General features: G+C 42.4%; 2 protein-coding genes across 5 annotated transcripts in view; one reads left to right on the forward strand and one right to left on the reverse strand.

Annotated features, from left to right (window-relative positions):
* Nucleotides 1-17,173, reverse strand: part of mtpn (myotrophin) — an 83,005-nt gene that overhangs the window by 30,853 nt on the left and 34,979 nt on the right. For both annotated transcript variants that reach the window (XM_086021808.1, XM_086021807.1), the window contains exon 4: nt 10,061-10,209. The gene's annotated coding sequence lies outside the window, so the exon portion shown is untranslated. The remainder of the gene's footprint in view (nt 1-10,060; nt 10,210-17,173) is intronic.
* The window catches only part of chrm2a (cholinergic receptor, muscarinic 2a), a 39,930-nt gene continuing 35,071 nt past the window's right edge, over nt 12,315-17,173 (forward strand). For all 3 annotated transcript variants that reach the window (XM_086021797.1, XM_086021798.1, XM_086021799.1), the window contains exon 1: nt 12,315-12,503. The gene's annotated coding sequence lies outside the window, so the exon portion shown is untranslated. The remainder of the gene's footprint in view (nt 12,504-17,173) is intronic.

Genomic DNA, 17,173 nt, shown 5'->3' on the forward strand with positions numbered 1-17,173 from the left:
CTTCCTACCCTGCCAGGTGGAATTGAACAACCCGAGGGGTCCTTTTTACCCCCGAGCGAGGACGAAGTATCACCGTAGGACCATGAGAGCCAAAAGAAACACATTTTTTGCTCTTACAGGCGTGTAAAAGGATGAGCGAGTGGCCTAAGGCGTGCATGAGATTAAAGATCTGGTATATTCAAACATTTATATTGTTTTTCACCCTTCCTAGTGTAAAAATTCACATTTAAAAAAATAAAGGTTGAGTGTGTCCGGGCAAAGAAACTGAAAACAGATTAGCATTAGCAATGCTGACGTCACATTATTCTTTCACAAACGGGGCATGCAAAATCAAGCGGACTAAGATTTGCTAATCTTTATCAAACATTTTCAAGCAATCAGTCAAGACTAGACATAGAAGAAAGACAATTGAACGCGCACCATAGTTTTGCCTGCTGCTAGCTTTATGCTAAAACACAATGGAAAACACCATCAAGGGGCTAACGAATGGCATCGACAGCCGAGGTATCACCCATTCAGCAAGGAATATTTCAACACAAACGGAGCATCAACACATAGACATAATACTCACAGGTATGTATTTTTTATCCTCTGTGAAAGTCACCAAAGATTACTGCTGTTTACTGAGTCACTTACAGTAGTTGTGAAAGTCTTCTTTATGACTGTATTATTCCGTGCTCTGGTGGCTGAAGGACTCAATTAATCAATCACGACGCACATTCTACATAAATATGTTATTACATTACAGATTGCTACTTTTCTTGCGCGAAATGCAAACTAGGATACTTGAACATTGTTACTGTCTTTTTTCAATGTGTATTTATTTTAATAGAACACACAAAGAGGTGCATTAGTTCCCTGCAGGGGGCGCTCGATTGCATCAAAACTGCCAAATAGCCTCATTAGCTTCACAGATGCTAATCTGCTAACCTGACTGGCGTTTTTTGCCGATGTATTACTATCAATTTCCCCAGTAAGTATAACCATTACACTCATTGTAAGCATCGACATTTTTCTCCTTTCAATATTTGCTAATGTGCCCACTTGGCTCATTTTCCGGCCCATCTGCTCCTGCTTTTGCAATGGTAATACAGAATATGTCTTTGATGGAATATGCCGTTTTATCCCGGCACGGGCTTGTAACGCCGCCAGTCCGCCGGTCTTTCCTCAGCAAAAGCGTCCACTGAGGCGGAGCAAAAGGACGAGAACGCTTGGCCTGCTGTGGGGAGCGCTTTCATAACGCGCTTTTGAGCACCTTCTCGCTATCACCTCTTTCATCTGCCGCACTTCTCTCAAAACGCGTCTTGGCGCGCGTCTGCAATATGGCCGCCCACACTCGGATAAAATGGCGCCATTCATTTCGAGCCGTGGCAGGCATTCATTTGAAGAGGGGCCAAGATCAATGGAGGTCACTGACTTTGCATGCCACTCGCACCAATGTTCTCATCAGCACTTGTTTTGTGACTAAATGATGCACATCGGCACTATTCAATGAGGTTGCGTCGGTACAAATTTGATGAAAAGTGTCAAGGAAATTAATTATTGTAGTGTTTGGACGTAAGCTTTAATATTTTGACGTGACGCTTCTTTCTACTCCCGCGTCGGCGCGAGCAACAACTGCCGCATTGATTCACGTGACCGACGCATTGTGCTGTTGGCGACAGGTCTGCAACACATGCCACGCACCCATCAGGATTTGTTGCTGCTCTGATCGGTCCATTATGTCACATGTTGCGATGACATACAGTTTCCCCACACGGAGAGGAGACAGAGGATGCAGCACGCAGCTCGTTGCTGCCGCAAAAGCAAACTAGTTTGGCAATAAAATCAAATGCATAGTCTAGTCATCTCTGTCCCTTTATGGTTGTCGCAGGTACGATATCCATTGTTGTTGCTGTCTTTTTGAAGCGACGCCCCCCGATTTGGAACTTAACTGTTTCAAAACAATTTGTGTCCGGGAGTATATTAAGCTGCGCTAATATAAGTCAATATAAATATAAGTCGTACTCAAGTACGACTCTGCCACATCAAGGTGGAGTTATATGTGATAATTTTTATGAATAAGGGCGGGGGGTCGTGGCCGGAAGGGTACCCAGTGTCAACGGTGGAGGGTCGCGGCCGGACCGGCAAAAAAGGGCCAAGTGCCCAGCTCTGGAATTAACCAAGTACGTAAGAAATGTTCAATGCACGTAAAATAGTTTTAGATTTTAAAAAAATATATTTTCAGATAAGTGGTCGGTGCAGCAGCGTGTTGTCATGCAAAGAAAGCTGCTGTTCACGCATTGTGTTCTTATGACTGATAAAACGTGTTAGCTGTACACACACACTAGCCTTATCTTTGTTTCCCCTCCAAAATGGTGTCAATCACCCATCCCCTCCCACTTACATGCCCCCCCCCCCGCCATCCTTTCTCCGTTTGTCATCGTTGTACGCGTCTTATCTGCCGAGCCGGCGTTGGCATCCGTCAGCAAAGAGGCTCCACCTCCCCCTCCTCCTGAGACGCCGTGTTCTCGTGTTCCCTCGAGTACGTTCTGATAAAGCGTCGCCGTGCGCACCTCCGCCAAGACGTGACGATGCTTCTCTGCTTACTTCACGACTTGAGCGTGTCAACGAGGACGAGTTGGCCACGACTAAAGTTGAGCTTCCAAAGTTAACTTTTTCAGGAGCACAGGATATTAACAAAGCGCTTCCAGCCAATAATGTTGTCAGTTTACCATCAATGAGGCTATTTGGCAAAGATAACGCATCAGATCGACCGAAAAATGTTATATTATTCCAGCTCATTGGACAGCTCATGACATTTTTAATCTCCCGCAGACCCTGGAGGTCGTTTGCACACCCCTTGAAAACTAAATTACACAGGATGGAAAAAAAAAAAAAAAAAAAAAAAAAACCCACAAGAAAGTTCTAATTACAACCCCACATGGTTGTTACATTTTTATTCTTATGAGATGGCTTGCACCACTTTTAATTTTGTGAAAAAAATTAAACCTGTCGACGAGGGGAAAACTTTCATGTTCAGATTAACCTTGCGTACGCCCCTTCTCTAGGTCATAGGCAATCTTAAATTTCATGGAAAAAAATTAAACTTGAAGAAAAAAATAAATTAAGAAATTCCTAATAAACATGCCGGATCAAGGGAAAAATGATACATTATGATTATCTCACGCACGCCCTCAAGGATGCACCCTACTTTAATTTTGTACAAAATTATTTGAGAAAATAAATTGTAAAAATTGTCATTATACCAAATAGCCAATCATTTTTTTTACTCCCGCACCCCCTCTTTTTGTCTAATTAATTATGTAAATTTTGTTGAATTTCCAGCCAAATTCCAATGCTAGCGGCTAAAGGCAAGTACTTTGTAGGTTTTCTGCTAGCCTTTGTCTTCGATATCACAGCAGGTACTGACTGTCTGCTTGTATTCACGACCCGTATTGTGTGAGCAGAGCCAATGGAGGCGCACGCGTTAAATCAATGATGTGGGACCCTGACAATTCCATTACTGCTTTTCCTTGCCCGACCATCATTACCCCCCTCGGCGCCGCCTACGCTCGCTTCGCCACGTTTTCTTTTGTCTTGGCTTTGCACAAAACAATTGAGGTACGCCAGCGTCTCTTATTTCCATCCCGCTCGCCGTCTATGCCGTGCATATTTTTACTGTCAGAGAGTCGTTGCCACGTGAGTCCTTCCTCTCCGCCTGCATTAGCTGGTAACTTGGCTGGAGTGGCTCATCAATTAACTGCCAGCGGCAAATGAGCGCTAAATGCCTTTGACCTCCAACTGCCGTCCAGGGAAGTAAGAGCCGTGAAAAAAAAAAAAAAAATCAACTCAGATCAGATTTTTTTGTTTTTTTACAGAATTCCTGGTCACTCAGAGATTCCTTATGAATAACCGTTTAAGTTTTGAGTCGCTCGGGATTTACGTCTTTTGATTTAATAAGCCAAATTAGCATGTATGAATATTTACCGGGTTTAAAAGCAGACTCGCAAGGATTTTCAACATTCCACAGACAGCAATAAATCATGGCGATAAAGGACAGAAACATGAATGGACAAAATTCAAGTTAACGCAACCCATTCAAATAACTTCAGACTACTTCCCGTGTTTGTATCTCTTAGGTGCAAAACCGTATGTTAAATACCATGCTCAGTCAAGTCTTGTTATTGACAATTTTGCGCTAACGTTAAAGAGTTGATACTAGAGTATAGAGTATACTGTTTGACCCTTCTTGGTTGTGACTTGGGTTTCTGTTGTATATCCCACCTTCCGGTCACTCGAGCATAGTTGTATTCCCATTCAAGCCATGCCCTATCTGACGAGTTTAGGGGACATTTGTGGCATATTACGGCACCTAAAGAATGCAAATGAAGGCACTTTTGATTAAAAGGTACAAATAAAGCATTTACGATGGGAACAAGGTCACAGCATTCCCGCCTGAAATGACACATCTGTCACGGCAGATTGCTCCTGGAGTCATCGCAAGTGAACTCTTGACGTCGCCGCCACTGCTGTATCGACGGCGTCTTTCCCACCAGAAGGATTATACGGAACAGCCCGAGGCAGGATCGATGGAGGACGCTTCCCAATCCCGTGCCCTCATATTTCGCAGAGCAAGTGATCAAGAAAAGCCATCCCGAACGAATGGCTGGAATATCGACCCGCGTGCTACCACACTGCTAACATGTCTACATGTTGTGAGCACACTGTAATGTGCTCGATGTGTTCGATGTGTTTGTATTATGGGCTGTCCCTTGACGCTTGTTTGTTTGTTTAATGGAATTCAGAAGGAATCTGCTGCCGTGCAATAGCGCAACAGACTGGCCTCTTAGCTACACACTACCTGTATTAACACAAATAATGACATATTACTTCAATATGTATACATTTCTTGATGCTGTTTGCTATGCACGCGTGTGCTCCTGCCATGTTGTATATCGGCCGTCACAAGTGAGCGGCTGCAGCACGAGGCTGAGGCCATCTCAGTTCATGTTCAAATGCATTCATGTGATAACGGAACTAGCCTCCTGCTCCCCCTCCTCCTCCTCCTCCTCCTCCCTTCTGCATGACAGGCGCTGACCCGCAAAAAATGTGTGATATGAAAATAAGAAAATATTTGCCCTGTCGCGAGTAATTGAATCATGTCGAGTCGTATTGAGTCCGACGCGCGGTGTGACTTAATGGTGCGCAACCAACCCATAAGACACTGATATTCCATAATGCTAGTGTTGTGATAGTGCTGCTAATAAAAAATAGCTTAACACACAAGGCATATGTTTAAATGCGAGATTTGGCATTTCATGTCAACCCACTACCAAACTATACTTCATGGAAATGTATCGGAAGCTATAAAATCAACACCAACGTTATCTCGAAGTATCAGATTATTTGAGCAACTACCACAAGACAGCGTCCACTTTAATTAGATTCAGCCCATTGTCTTTATTGATACAAAAACATTATGTAAAATATAGCACACGGCCAGATTATTTTAGTAGATAGTAAAAAATGTATCCACTGCTGACCAAGTTGCTTTTTTGAAACAAACAGAACTTTCATCATCAAATGGACCATTGAGTGTTGTCAGGCATCACATCAACACCAACTTGAGGTTGCGCTAGCCAGTCGATTAGTTTAGTGTTAAACTACAAAATGGCGTCACAGAGTTTGTTTTTTTTATGAAACAGAAAATAAAGAAATACAATGATGTTATCAGCACAATATAAGTTTAAGAGGCATGACACGAAAACCAATTTGAGCTCCAGATAGAAAACAAGGTCTGGTTGTGCGTGTTTGTTAAACAGAAAGAAAACAAACAACTAGATAGCATTTCCGTTACCTTGCTGAATCAGCTAGGTCCAACTGCTGGAGTAGTACACTGGGGTTTCATTACAAAAGAGTAAATATGAAGTAAACTCAAAGCAGAGGACTTAATGTTGCTTATTATTGCTTTTTTTCTTGTTACACAGGAGAGGAAAACACAGGCGAGTGTTGATTAATTAAGCTAACGGCGCTATGACATGTTCAATTTCACACAACGTGTTAATCTTGCATGAGAGGATTCATAAATCAAAATGTAAACACTTTAAACCCCTCTCCTCCATTAATAAAAGAATGGGGGATTCTGCAGTTATGTTCCCGTGGTTTGTTATTATGTTTTTTACATAACTAATGCAGGAATTGGTGCATTCAGTGACTGCTGGCAAATGAAGAGAGAAATTTTAATCAGGCAAAAAGCCGTGAACATTCTACATGGCCTCTTGGTAGCGTCACATTTTTATTATCGTCGCCGCAGCGAGACCAAGCGAGGAGAACAACAAGACAAAAGCAATCAAGTGTAGCTGCGCTCCAGTCACTTCGCGTAACCTTGAATGCCAGATGAGTGATGAAACGCGCCGAGCTGATGTACTGAAACGTGATTAGTTGCATCATGCTTCTTTTTCTTGGGGGAAAAAAAAGGATCTAATATGCATTTCACACATCAAAGTCTTTTTTTCTCTCCATAGGTTATGATACATATCCTATAAAGGTTTTTGAACTTTTTTCAAAACTTACAAATAAATACAGATGTCATCTTGGATTCACTTTACAGTAAGTAAAGCATAGCTCATCGATGCAGCTTTCGCTCGAGCGAGCGTCGAAAAAATGTCTTTTAAAAGTGCCGCCAGGAGAAAGTTGGTGATAATTGTGAGAGAAATGATGAATATTTCAAGCATGTCTAATGAGCGTCTTACTTTGGCGCGCCACTTAATGGCCTCTAATTTATGAATGAGCGGTCAAAAGGTTGAGACCGGCCGGGCGCGAGCACCCGGGAGAACGCCGTAACTCTCTGAGCGAGTTAATTGGCGGCGACGGCTGTTGTCTCCTGATACGCTTTCACCGCGCTTTCTGTCTTCTGTTTGGCTCTCACCTTAACTTCACACAACGGCGGTCCTCATAAAAGCGGCAACGCTCGCCCTTAATGAGCTTGGTGTGGCACCGCTTATATCAACGCATAAAAAGGTTGTAAACGCTCACGGGAGCTAATGCGTGCTTACGTTGCAATCCGCTCGCGCACGGTATAAAGTCTCGCAGGCAATATGCAAGTAACACGACTTTTATTACCCACACAACTGCATTTGGGTACAGATTTATTGTTTGTTGGTATTAGCGAAATGAAGCAGGGAACCGATAAATGCTAGTTTACAGCTTGATGCGGTCTAGTTGCTGTGGTAACAAAGTAACAACACTGAAAGTACCTCAAAGTAAATATTTTACCTGGCGGCTACGTCAGTGCTGACACGAGAATAAACATGTGCCAGACTTCATTGGGAATATAAGAAATTTAAGATGATACATGCGTGTTTCTTTGTGGTTGCTTTGCTAACACTACAGCAAACATTGCCGAACAATTAAAGACGGTACATGTACCTCAAGATTCCGACTGGCCGGATCCAATCTTACGTGCGAAGACTGCCACCTGCTGACATGGAGGCTCATTTCCTTACCTGCAGAACTGTTTTCGCTCAACTTTCATCTTTGTATTTTCAACCAGCTAGCACCTTGGCATGGGGGCACCTTGCCATATGCCAGGTGGGCAGATTCCCCATGAGGGAGGTGGGGGGGGCATGTTTTCCCATCTTGCGTCCTTTCTCCATCTGTTTGAGGGAGGTCAACACTTCCTGCTGTGTATGATTCTTGCAAATCTTCGTGAAAACTTGCAAAGAAAGACGCACGTACTGTCTTAAATCGCTGATTTGTCTGATGAAGTATGGCATTTTGTTTGATTCTGTCTTAGCATAGCAACACCTCGCTTTAGCTAAGGGATACAGATATCTTACATGAAATCCCTCATTTTTGACAGTGAAGTCTGGCATGAACTTTATAGGAGCCTTACATGATAACTACTAAGAAGTAAAGATTTAAGATATTACATCACCTAATTTGTCAGTGGTGTCCGGCATTTCATTTGCGGTAGAATTTGTATTGATGGGGAAATTCTGTAGACTTGAAACTTGTTTTTAGGGGAAGCCAGTGATTAGTGTCGTAAATCACACTGTTTGTGCTCATCTCGCGGGGCGATTAAACTCTCTGTTGTAATAACCGCAACCGATAAAATTAACACGGAGCAATAAATACGACACAGAGAGCTTGACCGTCTCTCCCTGATTTTCTAATTGATTGCGCAGAATCATTTCCCTGGTCAAGTTTACTGCATAATTAACCAGAAATAAAAGGGGATCCCGCCCGGTTTGTGTCGCCGCCAGGCCTTTCTCGGGGATTCTCATTCCCGGGTGGTGATTTAATGCAAGCGAGCAGGTCGCAGTTTTTCAATTTGACTCCCACGGGCCGCATTGGTCGCGTTGGCTCAGGCCATAAAAATTGAGCCACATTAGCCACATTTTGGGGAAAATACATAGCAGGTGTGAATTACAACTCAGCATACAGAACAAAGAGTAAAAGTCAACCACAAGCTAGCTAGCTAGCTAGCGATGGGTAAGAACTAGTCTTTAACGTTAGTATCACAACATTAGCATATGCAGATAATAGTAAAGTAGTATTTGCTTTTATTTGGGGTTGTTTTGACAACTCACCACTGTCATAAGCATTTCACCTTTTCAAAGTGAAAATGAACTAAAGTCTAAACAATTTAAATCCAAGATGGCCGTGTTCAGGGTGCATCGATTTAAGTTTAGACGTCATCATAAAAGGTTTGGGCCTTTTTGTTCAGGATAGCGCCTACTTCAATGAAAAGACTTGTTTTCATGTCTGCAGAATGTTTTTCCACTGACACACAAAACAGCCACCTACCAATTTTCCATTCTGGTGGCTTTACAGTTGACAAATGAATGATTCTGGCTGACCCAAACACTCGTCAGTGTCTGCTTGCTTGAGACTTGCGAGTTGAGCCTATTTGCTTGCTTCCCCATTTTGTACACAAAGGCTGCCGGCTTTGCATAGATTTGTCTTTTTAATCCGCGTATTCCCACTTTGGGCTGCAGGTGGCGGAAGGTCAAATTGCCTCCTATTGTGCTTTGATATCAAAACATCTGCGGCCAATAGAAGTCTGCCAAATGCACACATTCTCCTCGGCGGGGTGCAAAAGGACCGAGCATCTTCCGCCGTGAATAAAAGAACAGGACGCGGGTACTAGCCGCGGCTAGCAGCTGCTAGCGCTCTTGTGTGGAGTGTTTTGATGCACGCGCATCTGAATAACAAAAGATAAGAGCTGCGGGGATGTGTCAGTGTTAATGACGTATTCATGTATGCCACGCACCTTTTGCCGACCGGTTTTGATGCTTTGTCCCGCCACGTTGTCTAATGCCATCACTTCACTTAATTACCCGCAATTAAGACACTCAAATAAAGTAAAGGGAAATGCTAATCAACTCATGTGGTGACATGGAAACAGTGAGAAAAGGACAGCAATTAACCCACGGGACACTTACCTGAAACATACATATTAAATATTCATTATATTTATGGGGGTTTACCGCTTTTGTATTGGATTAGACTTCAGCACAAAGGGTTAAAATCCTCCCCCAAATCATATATATATTTTTAACTTTGCACAAAGTTTGAAGGTATAGAGTAAGACAAAGAAAACCCATGAAATAATATCCCCTCAAATATGCAGTGGTGCCTTGAGGAGTTAAATTTTTGTATTTTAAAGAGAAAAATAGCATTCAATAACAGTACTTGATAAAATAATACATACAGTAATGACATAATTTGATAAAGTGTTAATAATTTCACAATTTCTCATACATTTTAGCTTCAATTGGATGGAAATGGAAACCGTGCTGCTCCTTCTAGTGTGCGCCCTTTGGCCACCCGGGAGTGGTATAAAAAGGACATATGGATCGATATTATTTTTGTTTGTCGTTCTTTGCAGAGGATAAAGATACTGGATGCTGGTGAGTATTGTTTTAATACATGTATATTTGTTTTGCTCACTGCGACATCGATGACAGCCTGCCTATGGCGTTATGCAGTGTTTGTTAGCATTAAGCTACACAAACCATTCTGGCAAGTTTCCAAGCTATTAATTGGACACAGAGGAAAAGAAAAAGGCAAATACCTGCGTTCGCGTGCATGTCACAAGCGCTTCCGCAGCAGTTTGGAGAACGCTGAAGTGGTCCACTCGTCATTAGTCCAAATGGGAAGATGAATCGCTTGACGAAAAGGAGTTTACAGCACAGACTACTTTCCATTCACCGTGCCTCCAAACTGCAGAAAAATACAATTAGCATACACGCACATACAAACATTTTTAACAATCACCATAAAAAAAAAATAAAAAAAATAAAAAAACATGATATAACAAGCAATATGTTTTTGTGCTGGTTTGATGAGCTCGTATAATTATCTCGGATGTTACGATGAAGCATGACCAAGAGAGAGAGCAGGAAAAAAGGCCTCCTCTTCTAGTCTAACTAGGTATAATAAAAACATGCATCAATACATTATATAGAGTGAACAATATTCACAGGCAGATATTCTTTATCCTCTGCAAGGATTGACTAATACCACTGCATCTTACTGAGTCACTTAAAGTAGTTGTGAAATTCTTCTTTGTTTTCGTTTTCATGACTGTATTATACTGTCCCCAGTAGCCGAGTCCTGCACAGCAGAAGGAGTCACGATGAATTCATCATCATGCACAAACTACTTAATTCTTTACATTCTGTTTAATTAGGATGTAAATTAGAAAATAAGAATTTGATTCAATATAATACCTAAAAAAAATCCAGAGGAGAACAGTGCTGAAAACTAATTGCAAGATTAAAGACATAGCTCAAACTAATCACTGCGACTTTCCAACATTTAAGTACTTCAGTAATAAGAAGAAGTGACTTTTTTTTGTCTTTCTACATAGCCAATAAGACTTTTCAGAAAACAAAAATTCCCTCAGTGGAAGTCAGTAAACATTCACATTTTTGGTGTCAGATTAAAGAAAATAAAGCTGATGGCGCAAGTGTTGTCGTTAATAAAGTTATGATGAAGGAATTGGGGATTATTTGTTTCTTGTGGGGGGGGCGTGATGTGTAGGACGCACGCACGCACACAGCAAGCGAGGCAAGTTGTTTTCTGATTGTTTTCATTTTGGATTAGGTGCAGCCAACGCATCCAATCTTCTGTAAACAATTTAGCGCAAACTTCCTCCTGATTAAAGACTATTCGTTTCCCTCACGTGGGAGGACCACCCGTGCTCCCCCAACAGCCCTCCCATCCAAACCTCCCCACCGATTGGATTTAGACGGTGAATACTGATGTGCACATTCAAGTTTGTTAGTAAACTTCTGGAGGAGGATGAGGCTGACATCCAAATGTGAACTCATTGGAAATGCACTCAAGGGCCACGTCATTAGGTAAAACCTGCATTATCCAATGAGCTTTAATGCACAGCGGAAAAAAACATCTTTGCACAGAGTAATGTTCTTTAAATGGGATTCTCTTTGTTCAATTTAAATTATCTGCATTGAGCGCGTACATAAAGACCGCTTACTCGCCAGCCATATTGCACATTTCATCACATTAATAGGACACCGTATGATTGAGCAGGGAGATGTTTTTCCCCATTATGATAAAAATAGTCTTACTGGGTTTTATCATAATTGTCATCATCAGTGAGTGCGTGGATTCTCACCAGGGACGGAACACAATGGGGTCAGCAAAACAAGATAAAACAAAAAAGATTTTAAAAATAATAAATGATGAAACAAAAAATACATGCCGTTGATGTGGGTCAATGCATTCTTAGCTAATTGATTATAATAACTTACAATTCTACCGTTCATAATGCCCTTCTCCTACTGGATGGCCATGCACATTTAAGGTTGCATTTGATTGGTCAAAGTCATATAAAAGCATACAATTGCAGAGGAAACTTACTACACGTCTTTGCAATAGGCAAGACAGCGATGATTCTTTCTATATGTAATGCAGTCCTGATTAACAGAGTGATATATAAATATACCGGTATATATAGATCAAATCCATTCCCCCAAAACGCAATTACAATTACATTTACATCCAGAAAATCTAGCCAAAACTGTGGCCATGAAATCGCCTGCCAATTCACAATCTGTCAATGAGAATTGACAGATGGATTGTGATCTCATCTCTTTCTTTGCACTGGATCTCATTATGCAAGGGTACCTAATGAAGTGCCCGATTGAAATACTGTCGAATGACAGTTAATTCTTCGGATAAACGTCAAACAAAGAGCGTCATCGCTGCCCCGAGACCCTTTTTTTCCACTCTCTCTCTCTCTCTCTCTCTTTCTTCCTCTCTTTCTTTTCTCCCACACTCACGCACCTCCCCCAGTTCCTTGTGCGCAGCCAAGACGCCGCTCGCCTCCACAAGCATGCGCGCACACATGCGGGCAGCACGGCGCGATGAAGCGGAGCGACACAAGCAGCAGCAGCAGCATCACAGGAGGAGAACCACTCCGCCGCCACCACCACCGCCACCAGCAGCACCAGAACCGTGCACGCAGCGTGACCAAAGCCTGAGAGCAGGTAAGACAACACCTTCTTTTTTTTTTTTGAGTGTCCTGTCTTAAGCGCAACACCTCAGCTGCACTGCAGCGTGACAAAGGGCTCGAACCCTTTCACCCAGAAACTGCCAAGACTAAGATTGGAACTGTTTTGTGACGCAGGAAATGTGCCAAATGTATGTAGCGGAGGAGGCTGATGATGATTCCTCCGCATCTTCCCGTGACAAATTGCGCACGCAAACGCTTCGCGCGTCCAAAACAGGATATGTTTTAATCTTTTAAAGAATGAACCCAATCAAAAACTCTTTCACTGGTACACATTGTGGTTTATATGCTGGTATTGTTTCATTGGAGCCCAGAGCTAATCCATTTGAAGTCTTTTTTTAATTTATTTTTTAAAACTGGTTAAAGTGCGGCATTGGCCCCGAACAAAGCGTATTGTTGTGAGGTGTTTAGAAGACGGCCGGTGGTGCATTCGTGCCGACTGGAAGCGCGCGGAGCGCGGCGACTGTGCGGGCTCCTTGAGGCTGCGCGTCCATGCGCTCTGCGTGCGTAAAAGCGCAGAGGCAAAATGTGCGCACCGGGTGGATGCATTTTAAAAGGTGCGTTTTAACTAATGCAAGTTTAGCCGGTTGGTTGAATGGAACTGCTTGCTGGTTTGTAAGTGGGTCATTTGTGGTTTTTAGCAGGAGGTTTGTGATTTTTGTGTGAGGAGTTACAGGGGGAAAAGTGGGTCTTCCCCAATGACACATATCGAGCTTGTGCAATTTTGTGCACTTGCAAGGGGAAGAGAAGACAATCACGAAAGAAAACTACAATTTTGGAGTGTTTCAGCCAAGAAAATATCACTCAAATATGCGCAGCTGACACCTGAAGACAAAATGCATTATTATAAAAATTAAAGTGTGACTTCACAATTAAAAAAAAAAAAATTGTCTTATTTGTTCAAATTGTCCGTATGACCTGACAGTCGACGCCAGCACTGGTGGCACTGACTCCACTCTCGTTGACAACCGTTTGGTAGAATTTTCTTTTTTTTAAAAAAAGTTTTGTCATTCATTTGTTGCCACTCTCAGTTTAAGTTTGTTGCTAAATTCAAGATAAAGGCAATTAATTGCACATCGTGTATTTAAAGCAACCACATAGTTTAGCCTGCATAGTCCGCTAACACATGATGGCGAATGTCTTCGGCATGGCTAGCAATTAGCCATTATGTAAATGGCTAATGGAACAAAAATAGTGCAGCGACGCACGTAGACAGACAATATTACAATCACAGGCATATATTCTTTATCCTTTGCAAAGAATGACTAATATCACAGCTGACTGACCCATCGTGATGGTCTCCTTTATACATAGTTGCATGTCTGCATTATACTGCTCCCATGTGGCCTAGGCCCGCATTAGATTTGTAAGAAAACCACCGCCCCCAAGGAAAAACAAGCAAACAGAGACAGAATTCATGATTGTCGACATCCCCAGCCAGAGTCATGGCAGATTAAGATCTACATCTGACGGTTTATTACATTTCAATATAAAACGCATTTTGCAGTAGGAGAGTAGCGGAGAGCGCCTCCCTCAGGGAAGATGAATCATGTTGCAAACACAATGTAGGGAGGCAGGAAGTGCCTTGAGGTGTGATTAAATGCCTCCTCTTTAGTAAAAGCACACACACGTTGTCTGACTGATCGCGAACGGTGGCTCCTTGTTACTGTTTGAGCACGCCCCGACATCCTGCGCTTGACAGTGCGCCGATGTGCTCGCTGTGATTAAATGCCTCCTCATTAATACAACACACAGACATTGCCTATGAGTGATTGCTAATGGCATCAATTGACTATCAAGTGAATCCGTCCTGTGTCGGGGAGCGCTCCAGCCATGCCGACAACAAGGAGACGCCATTAGCAATCAGTCATATGCAAGGTGTGTGTGTGTGTGTGTGTTTTATTAAAGAGGAGGCCTTTAATCACGCCTCAAGTCACTTTCTGCCTCCTAATCTTTTTTTGATCTATGTTAATGCTTACCATTCATTGGAGTTTCCATGGCAAACACTGCAGGATTTGAGAAACGTGCAAAAGGCAATCATCTGGAATGGCGCCAACTGCGATTAGAATGCTATTTCGTGACGAAAAGAAATGGCGCCATTTCACGGAACGCGTGGCTAGTGATTGCTGCGAGAACATTGAGTAATCATAGAAAAAAAATTGAACAATGGTTTGGGGCTTTTCTGTTTTTGTGCAATGACACATGCCTTCCAATGTATTGATCTTCATGGACAAAACCTTTTTCACGTGATTTGGCCGAACAAAACTCATACAGAAATATGTCAACACATGAACATGTTGTGAACGTTGGTCATTTACCTTCAAACTCATTCATAGTACCACAAAGACCATAAAATGTAACGACCAAAACTAAAAAAACAAGGCACATATGTTGTAATTAGCCATCAAGGTGCTAACTATTATACACACACTGCATAACGCATTTAGGTGTCCATCTATATGCCTGATTGCTTACGTTTAAAAGTAGTACGTATGGTACGGCTGTTTTCAAACTGGGGAAAAAAACGTTAATTTCACAAGCGCACAAGCCTTTTTGCCCCTCCTTTAGAATAAGGTAAAACATTTAATCCTGGTGATTTTTGTTGAGGTTTTTTCTCTGTGCCGAAGCTACCGGTTGTACTTGTGAAAAAAGGCCAGGTTGATAGCTTCTCTTCTGCGCCGACAAATGGCCGCCGAGTCCCTTTTAGGTCCTTATCAAGATGCCGAGTGATTGCGAAGCTTCACAATATGAAGTAGCACTAAAGTGGCCATTGATTGGTGAAGCGACGGAGGGATGGATGGAAAGCAGGGGGGGTGATTATCTCAGGCAAACAAACGGCATTTGGTAATTGCATTTGTAACAAAAACGCACACACACACACACACACACACACAAAAGCCAGGAATCGATGCAGCATTTGTCAGCATATTCACAGAATGAAGTGAACGCATGATTGTGCTCATTTGGTTGAACGCTGGTTTTACATCCACACATCATCAGACGGATATGAAATTAATTGTTGCAACTGCCTAGAGGGTGCTGTGGAGCCTGCAAGGTACATGAAACAGTCGGTGCGGAAATAAGTCTTTTCATCCACATTACAATAAAAACTTATGTTAATTATTTCATGGATGTTCGTGTTGCCCACTGATGGTGAGGAACAAAATATTAGGAATTACTGCCAGCATGAATCTACACCACAGAACTGCATTTTGTTTTTGTTTTTTTAATTTACAGGTCCTGCAGTGGACCACATTACAATATGCAGATATTGAAGTAATGAGGATTTTGTTGCATTTTTTGAACCTAAGAAACAACCGTGGACTAAGGCAGGAGGATATGGAATTGTGTCATTCTCAGAATTGAGAGCACTTCCACAGTTACGGTGGAAGTAGCGATGTGTAGCGATGTGATTAAAAGGAGCTGCAGTATGTGCAGGCGAAGAGTGTGAAATTCTACAGGGAATTCTGTGGAAGCCGGTCCAAAAAAAAAAAAAAAAAAAAAGGCCTCAGGTGTGCCTCAGCCTTGCCATGCATCCAGCAAATATGCCTCGTAATTATTCCCTGAGTTTCACTTAGCGACATGAAATTTGCAAAGCGGGTCTACAGACCAACAAAAAATTCTCAAGAAGCCATGCCGGAAAAGACACAGGAAAACTACCATTTTGGTTCCAAGCGGCCATCTTAGAGTCCTATTAGTCATTCTCAATGGTCATTCAAAGACAGACTATTCAGAATTTTTGGAAAATTCAGCCCCATACACTAAGCAACATAAAATCTGGTAGGCATGTTGATGGGGAGAAGACCCAAGTCTCAAGAAGCCATGCCAGAAAAGCACAAGGAAGACTGCCATTTTGGTTCCAAGTGGCCATCTTAGACTCATTTAACTGGACTTTCAAAGAGAGACTGCTTTTTTTTGAAAATTCAGCCCCAGAAGCCAGTTACGCTTAAGAACATGACGTTTGGTTGACGTAATCTATCATAAGTAGATAAAAAAAAGCCTCAAGAAGCCACATCGGATAGCCAAGGCATAGTAAGCCTGCCTGAGTCTGGTTTTACTCTTAGTGTCCATTTTACCGTCAGATTGGCCATTGCTAGGGGTCCTTCAAAAGCGGACTCCTACAGATTTGGACCACGTCTAATAGGCAGATAGATGGGTGTCATGTGTTCAGATGATAAGTTTTTTCAAGTGACCCCTATTGGCAGAAATACAGCGTCATGTATGTATGTTTTTTTGTATATTGGCACTGAGTCGCATTGAGATGCATGTATTGACTGTCATCCGAATTTTAGGGACCTTTTGCAGGGGAAGAAGAGCTGTTTATGTCCTTTTTCTGTAGCATTGTAAACTTGCACTTTCCTTTTTACTTGCTCGGGCGCCTTAGATTTATCGGCGGTGTCTACTTTTGTATCTATTACACGAATGCGGGACGACGTCCAGATGATGGCCGTAAAGTAAGAGATGTCTCGCCGTGATGGCGTTCCAGCGGGGTCCTGATTTGAAGGTGCCTTCAGGGCCACAGGAAGCAGGCTCACCAGATTCCTGGATGAGATAAACAGCGGTGTAAGTGTCTCACTCCCTGTCCTAGGGCGCTACTGTCCACTCAATGACGGACCTTGGATGTCCTGCCAGGTGAACAAATTGACA

Source organism: Filicampus tigris, chromosome 22, assembly GCF_054856515.1.
Source record: "Filicampus tigris isolate MCC_2025a chromosome 22, RoL_Ftig_1.0, whole genome shotgun sequence".
Classification (NCBI taxonomy): domain Eukaryota; kingdom Metazoa; phylum Chordata; class Actinopteri; order Syngnathiformes; family Syngnathidae; genus Filicampus; species Filicampus tigris.